Below are 13,786 nucleotides of genomic sequence, written 5' to 3' on the forward strand. Positions count from 1 at the left end.
CATACAAGACTTGAGAAAGAGGTGAAGACACCTGGCTTGGGACCTCTGACCCTTCGTTGATTTAGAGGATGTGAAGTTGGAGCTGAAAGTCTGGGGATGTTGGAAACCAAGTCTTTCTTTGGAGAACACTGGGTCCTATAAATTCCCATGGGCAGGAAACATGTCTCCCTCATCTCAAGCCTAGTGGGAAGGCTTCACAGGATTAGTCAGGACATACCTGAGGCTGCAGAGGATGGTGGGAGTGGGGGGATGAGGGGAAGTGGGGCTTGCTGAGTGCTCAGAAGCTGCACTTCCATCTACACCAGAAAAGCTCTGTAGACCAGATGTAGCCCGTGTGGAGAGAGAGCTGGCTTGCCACCACCTAGGTCTTCTGAAGGGTTAACCACTTGTGATGCTGAGAAGAAATCAATAACAGCTCAGTGCTCAGGCAAGTACAACTTCCCATTACTTTAACTCTTCTCCTTGCTAACTAAGTTGCTCCTGAATTCTCCTGTGTTCCTGCCCCTTCCCCTGAAAACAGCAGAAGTCGGAAGCAATAGACATCCTGGGGCTGGAGATGGGGAGAAGCCAGCCTAGAATAAAGAAAAATGAAGTTCACTCATTTTTCTTCTCTCCTGCAGGTGGCTCATATGAAGGGAATAATATTCTGGGAAGGTGAGAATTTTAACCCTAAATTAAACTCTGAGTGTTTTTTTTTTTTTAATGGTATGAATCTTACTCTATGAATTAGTGAAATGGAATCGAAGTGCAACAGCAACTAGGAGCGACCAGAGGACATTCACATTTGCTGAGGGCGACCTGCCCATGTGTCAGCCAGGTTATGTTCCTGAAAATGGAGGAGCAGTGCTGTTGGTGGCAAAGGAGCTGTCTGAACTTAATATGCTTTTTTTTTCCCCCTTATTGTCACCAATCAACATATACTTGTTATCTATTTCTTTCTATAATTTTGGCAGCATTGTCCACTGTAAGAAAAGACAAGTGAAATGTAAGTGTACACATGGGGTAGGGAGGTAGGTAGAGCTAACTGTTATAGCTGAAGGGCTCAAGGTCATGTCCTGTCCCAGGCAGTTCAGTGCAATGACCAGCAGACATGGGCTATAAACTTCTGAATCCTCCTGCCCTGTGGGGAGATCCAAGAGGGGCCATCTGAGCTTTAGCGCTCCTCAGGGGCTGATGGAAGACTTTGCTGGAACTGTAGGGTCCCACCACCTCCTTCGGCCCCTCCTTTTTACTTCCCTGGAGTCTAACAGGTGTTGATCACAATGGCCTGTCCTCATGTCCCTCCTACATCCTGACTTCTACCTTTCACTCAGAATCTGCTGCCCAGGAACATGAACCATGACCGTGGTCATCCTGATGTTTGCCTCAAGCTCAAGAAACTCACAAAGAAGCAGGAGGCATGTTGACTCTTAGATGTGTTAAATAACAATTTGTCTAGTTTTTAAGGATTATATTTATTTTCCTAAATGCTTCCTTAAAGATCATGGAAGAAGAACATATTATGACAAGGTCATAAATTATTTTATGAGAAAGTATTTCAGAGGAAAATTAATACCAATGTCATATGAAATAAAAACATTTTTCTTTTTATTGCCTTAAAAATACATAATCATACATGATGTCTTCCTGGGTATATACATTATTTTGTTTCTTTTAGCCAGCATCTTGTTGTCCTCAACTCTGTCTGAAGAAAGAAAGCTTGCAAGAAAAAAAAAAACCAAAACTGATTTACCCGAAGCCACAAATAACAGAAAGTTAATAGAAAAACTGTCCAAATAATTTTCCAAGGATATATCAGTTACAAATACTATTCTGTTGTTTCTACAACAGCAAAGACAGTACAGTAACCCAGTTTCCCTGACAAAGGCAGAAAATAGTTTTTGTGTTGAGCTATATTGATCTCTGAAACACTAGCAGCCCCTGAACTGAGAACCATAACAGAATTAAGGAAAGATGTTTCCATCCTGGAGACCAGACATTTGGAGGGCAGCCACGGTGAGCGTAAAATGTGAACCTGGCCGATAGCTTTACTCCTTATTGAATTCCTGATGGTTTCTGACGCTCATCAGGTCATGAGTCATGACTGACTGTGTATTTGCCCATCTGCAGACACTGCTTCTGAGGGAAATCTCTCCGGGGACCCATGCTGCTTTCTTTTGAACACATCAATGCGGGGCGGGGATGGGGGTGGGGTAGGGACACATCAGCCCCAGAAGCTGCAGAAGCAGGGGTTCTGGTTCTACCTGCCCATTCAAGGGCTGGAGTCACACGGAGAGAGTTTGAGGTGGGGCCGCTGGTCACTCCAGAATTGCATCACAAGCCCTGATGATCTTGAGAGCTTCCTGGGAAGCAGCATGGAATTGGGGTTAAGGTTATGGTTTGGTTAGGGCTTTCCTGGTGGCTCAGAAGTAAAGAATCTGCCTACAATGTAGGAGACGTGTGTTCGATCCCTGGGTCAGCACGATTCCCTGGAGGAGGGAATGGAAACCTACTCCGGTATTCTTGCCTGGAGTATCCCCATGGACAGAGGAGCCTGGTGGCTCCGGTCCACGGGTCCCAAAGAGTCAGACACGACTAAGTGACTAACACATTCACTTTGTTACAGTTATGGTTAGGGTTCTGCAAAGGACACAGGACGGGGCGTCAGCAGCCCTGGGTTTCAGTCTTGGCTCACTCCCATCCAGATGTCAAGTTGGGCAAGTCATGTAAGTCCTCCACCCTCAGGGTTTCTTTCGGTAGATGGGGGAGTGCCATAAACCTGGTGGTGCAATGAGTGGACATGTCAAGGACAGTGGGAGTTTTGTGTGAGATCATCTAGTTTTAAGTGCTCTATTAAATTTAACTTTTGAACTCTACAGAACTAAAAAAGGCATCAGATGAGACTCCTTCTCTAGGGCAGGCCAAGAACCATTCCATATTTCTTCCTTGACCTTCCTTCCTCAACTTCTTAAAACAGCCTGTCTCCAGTCTGTGTCTCTGTTTTTCAATCTTCACACACCTTGCACTCTGAGTTTGGCTCCATCCCCCTGTTAAAAGCATCTCTGTAAAAATCCGCAGGCAGGCAGTTCCCTAGACACGGTGGATATTTTCAGTGTGGATCTTCTATGACCTTGGAGGGCACCTGCACATACCAGGCAGCCCTTCCTTCTAGAAACACCCTTTCCTGGGCTTCCTGGACACAGGTCCAGCTTTCTCTCTCTGGAAGAATCCCTTTAGGAAGGCGACTTCCTCCTTCCTCTGATCTTTGTACATTATACTTTAAGGCTTCCTTCCTGGTCTTTTCTTTTTTCACCCTCTATTTTCTTCCCACACATAAATTGTGTCCATGCTCACGGTTCCACATACCTCTATGCCACTAATGACTCCCAGAGATATATCTGTGGGCTACTGGAGTCAATTGTTTTCTAAATGTCTCATTTTTAGGAAATTCAAGCTCAACATGCCTTAAAAAATTATGATATTTTCCCCTAAAATCTGGTTTTACCTCAGGGTTTCACATCTCTTTCTGTGCTCAATATCATTATATTAATTATCACATATTAATGTTTATCCTATATTATTAACTTTATAATAATTTGATTATACTAGTATTAACCATGTTAATATATAATAATAATATTATATTATTACCTATTATTATCCAGTCCTGAGAGGTAGAAGCTGGGGAAGAAACTAGCATTTCCAACTCCCTCTTCCCACCTTAAATTTCCAGTCTCTGGGCTGACACAACTCTTAAATCATCTACACTTCTCCATCTTCATGTTGTTCTCTTGATCTGAGTGACAGTCCCCTCTGTTGAGATAACTGTTTCCTTTTCCCCTTCAGTGCATTTGACAGCCAGATTGATTTGTTAAACAAAATCTGATTATGTCCTTTTCCTGTTAAAACCACTCATGGATTGTTAACTTTCCGGGGAGGTGAAAGCTTTTTCAGTTTTATGGCTCTAAGACCAGTTTACGATGCAGTCTGACCTTCCTGTCCCTCAGGAGCTTTTTTATGGATTGATCTTCATCTTTCCCTCCACCCTCTGGCCCTCTTTCTGTTACTGAAACTCACCAGGGAATTTTTTGCTTTTTTTCACCAGCACCACACACTTAGTCCTTCAGATCCTTCATCTCCTGAACTCACCTTGCTGACATGGTACAAACAAGACTTTCAGGGCGAGACTTGGCTGCCCCCCCAGCCTCTGCCTTGAGAGGCTCCTCCTGGGTCCGCAGGGCTGTTCCCCTTTGGGCACTTGCTGTTGTGTGATGTCACACTGACGTCACTGTGTGGTTATCCTGCTCTCCCAACTCATCTGGCAACTCCACTAGGAATGGTAATATATACCTTTTTGTTCATAATTATATGCCAAATGCTTATCATAGTTCCTGGTATTTAGAAAAACATCAGTAAGCGCTAACTGTGGGAATAAATGCATGATTTTGAAGAAGTTTACTTTTACAGGTTAACATTTTACATATATTTAGAAATCACAAAGGTTTTTTAGTGTCCCATGATAATTACAGGCTGTCCCCTCTCCCAGCAGGCCTTGCAGTGGATCACAATTCACTCTGCTCTGCTTGCAGCAGGCTCAGCACCTGGAGCCACATATATATTTGGACATTAGATAATCCTTTCCTTCTTTATTAAGGCCCTGACCTTGCAGAAAGTGTTTCGTTATTTCAGAGTGTGGAACAAGTGTCCTTGCTTCAGGAAAGAATCAGGGCCCTTTCATTCAAGTGTTCATGTTTCAAATACTCAACGTTCAAGCTTCAGTGTTAATCTGATCTGCCTGTATCCTCCTCTCTCCCTTCACTCTCTTCTTCCTAACAAATAGTTTTCTCTCTGCCCCCATTCATAGGTATTTTGATGGAAAACTTTCATTGATTCACATTTTTTTTCATAAAAGTTTTCAGGCTCTTGAAACTGCCTTATTACCTAGTGACCTTCTTGGATCACTTTCTTACAAGCCCAGTTTACATGTTTGGTCCATGATTTAAAAGAACCCCCACCACGAGTTCAAATCACCTGCTTCCTCATCTTCATGCCACCTTCCTGATGTAACCTTAGCATCTGTATTACTATGATCATTACTTGTGAGGATCCAGAAGGACATTTGGAAGCATCTCAGCCCGAGGCTGGATCTCAGCGTGGCTGGGAAATACCTGCGTGTGGCCACACTGACACCCTTTGCCTGCAAAGCTTGCCCTCCATCCTGCCCTCAGAAAATGAGAAGGTCACTCTTCTTCTTCACAAAGGAAAAACATCTACACTTGATTAGATTTTTCCACATTAAACACAAAGAGCTCTGCCTGGGGTCTTTGTCCATCTCTAATGTTTAAAAGACGATTATTCCTTGGAAGGAAAGTTATGACCAATCTAGATAGCATATTGAAAAGCAGAGACATTACTTTGTCAACAAAGGTCCGTCTAGTCAAAGCTATGGTTTTTCCAGTGGTCATGTATGGATGTGAGAGTTGGACTGTGAAGAAAGCTGAGCGCCAAAGAATTGATGCTTTTGAACCGTGGTGTTGGAGAAGGCTCTTGAGAGTCCCTTGGACTGCAAGGAGATCCAACCAGTCCATTCCAAAGGAGACCAGTCCTGGGTGTTCTTTGGAAGGAATGATGCTAAATCTGAAACTCCAGTACTTTGGCCACCTCGTGCAAGAGTTGACTCACTGGAAAAGACTCTGATGCTGGGAGGGATTGGGGGCAGGAGGAGAAGGGGACGACAGAGGATGAGATGGCTGGATAGCATCACTGACTCGATGGACGTGAGTCTGAGTGAACTCCGGGAGTTGGTGATGGACAGGGAGGCCTGGCGTGCTGCGATTCATGGGGTCGCAAAGAGTCAGACATGACTGAGCGACTGAACTGAACTGAATGTTTCGTTTTCTTGCTCTGCTGTCTGTCAGGGAAGTGCCTATATTTTAATGCATTGTCCGTTTCATTTTCTCTTCCCAACCAGCTACAATCTGACTTCTCCTGCAATTTTATTTTCCAGTGGAGGTCACTTGTATTCCCCTAATTGCTGACTTCTGCAATATAGATATAGATATTGACCTCTGAACTATTTTAACACCTACTCCAATGTTCTTTTTTTAAATCTCTCCCTTTACCTGAGATCTTTGACATCAATTTTCTACTAATTTTCTTTTAAACTCTCAGCTGCTCTGTCTTCTAAGTCTGTCTCTTCTACCTTTTTTTTTCCTTTTTAACTGAAGCCAAGAATCTGTATATTTATTTACTTATTTTATTGTACTAATAGTTGAGTTGCAATGCTATGTAGTTTCAGGGATATAGCAAAGTGATTCAGTTATACATATTGATACATATATGTGTGTGTATATATTTATTCATATCCTTTTCCCTTATACTCTGTTACATAACACTGAAGACAGTTCCCTCTGCTACACGGTAGGTCCTTGTTAGTTATCTGTTTTAAATATAGCAGTGTGTACATATCTATCCCAAACTCCCAGTTTATCTCCCCACCTTTTACCTTTGATAACCATAAGTTTTTTTTTCCCCCAAAGTCCCTGAGTCTATTTTTTTCCCATATAGAAAGTTGTTTTTTTTTTCTTTTTTTAAATTTATTTTATTTTATTTTTTAACTTTATAATATTGCTTGGGTCTGGTGCACTGGGATGACTCAGAGGGATGGTATGGGGAAGGAGGAGGGAGGAGGGTTCAGGATGGGGAACACGTGTATACATGAGTCTATTTTTGTTTTGTAAATAAATTCATTTGTATAATATTTTAAAATTCCACATATGTAATATCATATTTGTCTCTCTCTGTCTGACTTACTTCAGTTAATATGACAATTTCCAGGTCCATCCATGTTGCTGTAAATGGCATTATTTCATCCTTTTTGTGACTGAGTAATATTCTAATGCAGGTATATGTGTGTGTGTGTGTGTGTTTGTGTGTATGCATATTTTCTGCTGATGGACACTTATGTTGATACCATGTCTTGGCTACTGTAAATAATGCAGCATTGAACTTTGGGGTGCATGTATTTTTTTGAATTATGATTTTAGCCTGATATATGCCCAGACATGGGATTACTGGATGATACAGTAGTTCTGTTTTTAGTTTTCTGAGAAACTTCCACACTGTTCTCTGCCCCAACTTATATTCCCACCAACAGTGTAGGAGAAGTCCTTTCTCTCTACCTGCTCCAGCATGTCTTATCTTCTACTTTTAAAACACGGGACTTGTATTGCTCATTTTCAGCTGTCCTGTGGTCTTACTTTTACAGAATCCTGCACTTTCCTTCCCTGTGTCTGGTGTTTGATCACTTGCACCTGTGGCTCTGCAGTGTGTCTAATAAGGCTTGCTCTTCTGGTAAGGCTTTCTTCCCAGAAAGTATTCTCTACAAGAATACTCGTGCTTCCACATCTTTGCTGAACGCTCTCCTGCTGCTGCTAAGTTGCTTCAGTGGTGTCCGACTCTGTGCGACCCCATAGACGGCAGCCCACGAGGCTCCCCCGTCCCTGGGATTCTCCAGGCAAGAACACTGGGAGTGGGTTGCCATTTCCTTCTGCAATGTATGAAAGTGAAAAGTGAAAAGGAAGTCGCTCAGTCATGCCCGACTCTTAGCGACCCCATGGACTGCAGCCTACCAGCCTCCTCTGCCCATGGGATTTTCCAGGCAAGAGTACTGGAGTGGGTTGCCATTGCCTGCCATTTCTCTGAGCAGGTCATATTTGAAATGGGTTATTTTATTTATCTTTTTAGCACCATTGGGCAGCTTTAGTCTCCAGAACCCAGACAACAGCTTTTCTAATGTTTCTTTAATAACGGAGGGTACAGGACACGGGTGGTGCAGTGGAAAAGAATCTGCCTGCTAATGCAGGAGGGCTTCTCTGATGGGTTAGCAGGTAAAGAATCCATCTGCAATGCAGGAGACAAAGGATATGCAGGCTTGATCTCTGGGTCAGGAAGATCCCGTGGTGTAGGAAATGGCTACCCACTCCAGTATTCTTGCCTGAGAAATCCCATATAGAGAGGAGCCTGGCAGACTACAGTCCATGGGGCTGCAGAGAGTAGGTCACGACTGCGTGACTGAGCATGTGCACATGCCCAAGAGACACCCTGCGGCAGCTGCTGCTGCTAAGTCGCTTCAGTCGTGTCCGACTCTGTGCGACCCCATAGACGGAAGCCCACCAGGCTCCCCGTCCCTCAGATTCTCCAGGCAAGAACACTGGAGTGGGTTGCCATTTCCTTCTCCAATGTATGAAAGTAAAAAGTGAAAAGGAAGTCGCTCAGTCGTGTCCGACTCTTAGCGACCCCATGGACTGCAGCCTACCAGGCTCCTCTGTCCATAGGAATTTCCAGGCAAGAGTACTAGAGTGGGGTGGGGTGCCTAGACTTTGCCAATCTGACTATTTCTCCAAGCCCGTGACTCAGAGTAACAGGATCCTCTGGCAGTGGTGTGTAGGGTAAGGAGTGGGTAAGGATATCCTTTCCGGATGCTTGTGCAGGAGTTCAGACCGCAGCACAGAGGTCTGGCTCTTCCGAGAGTTTGGGTGTTTGTGGACAGGTCTGCCCTGGGAGCAGTAGCTTTGTCTCAAGTGAAACTTTTACTCCAGTGAATCTGGGGCCCTTGAGCTTGCGGTTTGCATTGCTGATGCCAAGCCTACCAGGAAGAGTGAGAAGCTAATAGCTCTTAGTGGATCCCTTTTCTGCTCAAATAGCGAAAGTGGTTTTGCCGCAGGAAGTTGCCCTTCCTCCCTGATTAGATGCTTCCTGTCTTGCTCCTCAAGCCTAGAATAACATCGCCTAAAGCAGTCAACATGAAAGGGGAAGGGAGATTCTCCCAACGACATTATTTCCCTAAAACCACCTTGAAATCTTTAGCTCCAGAGCTAGAATCAGTGCCCTGGGGTAGCTGTGGAAGTCTTTAGAGAATAAATCGAGAATGACAAGGCTTGCACACCTAAGGGTTGTGCAGCATTGTCAATTTATATAACAAGAGCCTAGGGGTGATGTATGGGACAGGTTCTGTGCCTATTAGGTCAAGAGAGAAGCTTAATGTTAAACCAGGTTAAGTTTACTGATAGAGGCTCACATACCAGCACTGGGAGTGGTTCTAATTGTTCCATTCATTGATTGAAGTCTTGACTTGGTCACCAATGCCAAAATAATTCCATGTGCCAAAAATACCTGGCATCACCCAGACTGGGGGTCAGCAATTTATGCCCCTGGCAGCCTAATTTGATCACTGGCTTGTCTTTGAGTTTTACTTATATATGTACTTTATAGCTCGTGAGCTAAGATTGGTTTGTATGTTTTAATTTTATTAATTTATTTTATTGAAGTATAGTTGACTTACAATGTTGTGCTAGTTTCTGCTGTACTGCAAAGTGATTCAGATATATATATATATATATATATATATATATATATACACACTCTTATAGGTTATTATAAATTACTGAGTATATTTCCCTGTACTATACAGTGGCATCAGTTTAAATGATTATATAAATATCCATGTTTTATCCTTAATTTTGTCTTGTAGTCTAAAATGTTTACTATCTTGTCTTTTAAGAAAAAGTTTCCTGATCCCTTATCTAGGATCCAAAGGAGGAGTCCCAAATTCATGGCAATGGAGAAGATGGACTGGCTGAGTTCTCCACAACTCACTTACTTCCTGCTCTGATTTGTACCCCAACAGGTCTTGCTTCCTGTTACCAACATGTGTGGCTGGTATGTAAATGGAGCAGGAGGGACTGAGTCCAGAACAGAGGGTGTACCATGAGAAGGTCCAACGATAAAAATTAGTAGAGCATTATAGCATGAAGGCAGGACCTCTTCACTCTGACCCATGAAAATGAAGGTCTGGGTTATCTCACTGGGGAAAGAACCTGAATTTACTGAGTAGCCAGCTGAGGACAAAGTGGCTCAGAGAAAGAAAGAGACAGGTATGAGAGTCTGAGCCTTTTGACCACTTGCAGCATCTACTATTTCCTTCATTTATGTGTCATGTACGCACTTAAATATTCTAACATCTTCCTCTTGACCTGTCTATTTTATATGTATGGGCAGGGGTTGATGGTGAGAAACATTACATCTTGACTTGAGTTTATAGAATATCAAGCAATAAGAGAGGATCATGGTGGAACTACAGAGAAAAGGCATGGTTCCAAGATCCTAGACTTGACCCTATTTGATGAGATTTTGTACTCTCTCCCTTTGCGGTGTGTGGTAGTTATCATTTGCAGAGTGACACTTTTTTTTTGTTTTCCCCACATTTAAGAATATTGGCTCTTCTGTGGCATCTCAGCTATCAACATTTGCAGTGTAGGCAACCAGGCCCAAAACTTGGGGTCTTAAAAGAACAATCATTTCTTAGCTCACTGTTCTGAGTCTGAATTTTTCTCTTAGCTTCACCTGGGCTTGTCTATATGCAGTCATCTGGCCTTTCAAAAAGGGGCTGATTGTGCCATATTCAATAACCTCCCAGTGGCCAAAGCAAGTCACATAGTAAAGCCCATATCTAATGGGTAAAGAAATAGAATCCACCCCTTCTAAAGTCACAGCACAGATGCTGTGCAAATGGAGATGGAAGAATTTGCTACATGGTTTGCAATCTCACTTACCAACATAGAATGTTTTCTTTCTTTCTGTTTTTTTGTTTTTAAATTGAAGTATAGTTAATTTACAATGCTTCAGGTGTACAGCAAAGTGATTCAAAATATGTACTTTTTTAGATTATTTTCCCTTATAGATTATTTTAAGATATTGAGTATAGTTCCCTGTGCTATACAGTAGATCCTTGTTGTTTATTTTATATATAGTACCGTGTATCTACAATACACAGTATAATAATGTGTACTGGCCGACTTCACTTAGTCTGATCATCTCTAGGTCCATCCACGTACCATGAAGTGTTCTCTGTATATTTAACTGTCAGAATTTTGAACGGACCTTCTTAGAACTGTCTATACCTCTGAACATGTTTTCTCATCTAGATTGCTATTTCTCCTTAATCCTCCTGGATATTTGCCAATTTAGTCTTATTCCTACAGTTCAAGATTCCATCTCTTCATGACATAATGAATGCATTGATTTTTATCTCAGTTCCCACAAAATGTTGTGGATCTATTACTTAGAGTACTGATTCCATTCCACTCCGTCATTAAAATTCCTAGACATTAGTGAAAGTCACTCAGTTGTGTCTAACTCTGTGACCCCATGGACTATACAGTCCATGGAATTCTTCAGGCCAGAATACTGGAATGAGTAGCCTGTCCCTTCTCCAGTGGATCTTCCTGACCCAGGAGTCGAACCAGGGTCTCCTGCATTGCAGGCAGATTCTTTACCAACTGAACTATAAGGGAACAATCATTTCTTCCCTAGTCATTAAAGGACAGCAATTACCAGAAAAGGAGATCTCCTCACATCCAGCACAATGGTAAGCTACTCATCTGCTAAACTTCTGCTGAACCAGCTTAATCCCACACTGCTGAGTTCTCTTTAGAGCTCTTGAGCCATGACTTGTGTCCTGGCAAATCTGTCTGCAGAACTGCAGTGCTTGAAGGTTTCTGGGAGGAATTCCTATGCTAAGGCCATGCTAGCATGGTAGCTATGGGAGGCATAAACTTTTTTTGTGCTCCTCACAGTGTTCATCCAGCTTCTTTTTTGTTTTCTTAATTAGAGGATAAATGCTATGCAATGGGTTGGCTTCTGCCATACAACAATGTAAATCAGCCATAAGTATACATATGTTCCCTCCCTCCCATCCTCCACCCCATCCCACCCCTCTAGGGTGGCACAGAGCACTGGATTGAGCTCCCTGTGTTATACAGCAATTTCCCTCTAGCTATCTATTTTACATGTGGTAATGTATACATTTCAGTGCTACTCTTTGAACTTGCCCTACCTTTCCTTCCCCCATTGTATCTACAGTCTGTTTTCTATCTCTGTGTCTCTATTCCTGCCTGCAAACAGGTTCATCCATTTTTCTAGATTCCATATATATATGCATTAATGTATTTGTTTCTCTCTTTCTGACTTACTTCACTCTGTATAGCAGGTTCTAACTTTACCCATCTCACTTCAACTGACTCAAATCATTTCCTTTTTATGGCTGAGTAATATTCCATATATATATATACTGAAACTTTTGTATCCATTCATCATCCAGCTTTTCAGCTATAGCCAAATCATTGAGCTAGAGGTTTTGACCCTAGAATACTTCTGAAGCATATTCTAATCACCACAATGATTCCAGTCCCTCCTTAATAAATCAAGAGAGACTATAAAAGCCAATCCCATTGTCATACACCCATCCAGATGATTTGGGTAGTTGTGGCTTAAGCTGAATCTTATTTTTGCCTAGATTTATTTCAATGTTTTCTATTTTACTTCTTGTTTTAGAAAAGTCCAGTTTATTTCTTCTAAGAAGGACAGCCCGCTTGTAAGCTGTTTATTTACTCTTTTTCCTTTCTCTGAACTCATTGAAGTTGGTGAGATACAATCCTTTCCAAAGAATTAAACTAAAAATAAGATTTCATATATCCTGGCTTCTCTGTTACCCCAAACAAAGACAGGAAACCATTCAGAAATCAGAAGGCCGTTAAAGGGACTTTCCCATTTTCCTAGCGTAGCCAAAATATTTTGTTCCTTTCCCCTTTCCCTTCCCCCATCTTTCCTCCAAATCCAAGTCAAATCAGACAGTTGTGGACAGAGAAGATGTCCTTTCCTCACCCTCCTTTTAATGGGAAGATGGAAAACACTCTGTTGGTCGGGTTTGGGCTCCTGGCAGCTGCTGTGTTGGCAACAATCAGGGGAGATTTTGAATTGAATGTCTGGCTGCTGAAAGTTTTTGGATTGGGGGTTTGATGTTATCAAAAAAATCCATCTGGTGAGTTGCAAGGACATATTGTTTAATCTAGCAGGAATGCCAGCAGGTTGTCCTGCATGGAGCGTTTCAGAGCACATGGTCTTTTTTGTGGTCAAGCCTACAGCAATTGCTCTGTGTAATCTGAGAAGGGTCTGTCTGGGGACCCAGTTCTCCAGTGCATTTCAGTGGAGTCTGTTTCAACCCTTAGGCAGATTCTGAAGCAATTTCTCAAACGAATGAGACCGTGGTTAAGTTTCCTAGTTTCTTCTGCAGAGTCTAAATTGTTATACCCAACTTAAGCTAATCCTCTTGCCTAATAAGATTTCAAATATTTAGTTCAGGAATCGTTTTCACACACACCCTGAATGACCTTAATATGGGGATTCATTTATTTTACTCAGGCAAAGTAGTTTTATTGGTTGAAAAAATATTATTTCTAATAATAAACTATTTTTACCCAAATTCACTGATTGTTTATGTCTGTTCTGTTATTTAACTGTATCATTTTAATTGTTAATAAATGTATAGAACTCACCAATTTAGTATATACTATCTTGATTGTTTTTAACTTAAAGATTATAGTGCATTGGACAAATATCTTTTCTAAACTCTGAAGCATACAATTTTCAAGTCTTTATTAATGAGAAAAGCATTGCTAACCTTATTTATGAGAAAATATCATGCCTAGATTAATGCGTCTTCAGATATAAGATGTGATTGGTAAGAGCCAGAAGACAGGTTATACTGTGAGAAAAAATAACCCTGACACTAACCCTAACCCCTAATATATTTATTCCTTGATCATCTGAACACAGATGTATCTAGCTTCTCTTTTACTGTTTTTTACTTTTCCTACAATTAAAGTCATAACATAGCTAAGATGTTTGGTTCTTTATAATTTCTACAAGCAGGGTATTTTTTTGGACAGCATCAATCTTCATGTGTTTA

The 13,786-nt window shown here is 41.8% G+C and overlaps 1 long non-coding RNA gene across 1 annotated transcript; it reads right to left on the bottom strand.

Moving 5' to 3' along the window:
• Nucleotides 1-1,565: 1,565 nt before the first annotated feature.
• Nucleotides 1,566-5,195, bottom strand: LOC133228681 (uncharacterized). The gene is made up of 2 exons (XR_009730337.1): nucleotides 4,057-5,195; nucleotides 1,566-1,698 (listed from the first exon to the last, which is right to left on the bottom strand). It is a non-coding gene; the product is annotated as an uncharacterized LOC133228681 (long non-coding RNA).
• Nucleotides 5,196-13,786: the final 8,591 nt, after the last annotated feature.

Source organism: Bos javanicus, chromosome 17 (genome assembly GCF_032452875.1).
Source record: "Bos javanicus breed banteng chromosome 17, ARS-OSU_banteng_1.0, whole genome shotgun sequence".
Taxonomy (NCBI): Eukaryota; Metazoa; Chordata; class Mammalia; order Artiodactyla; family Bovidae; genus Bos; species Bos javanicus.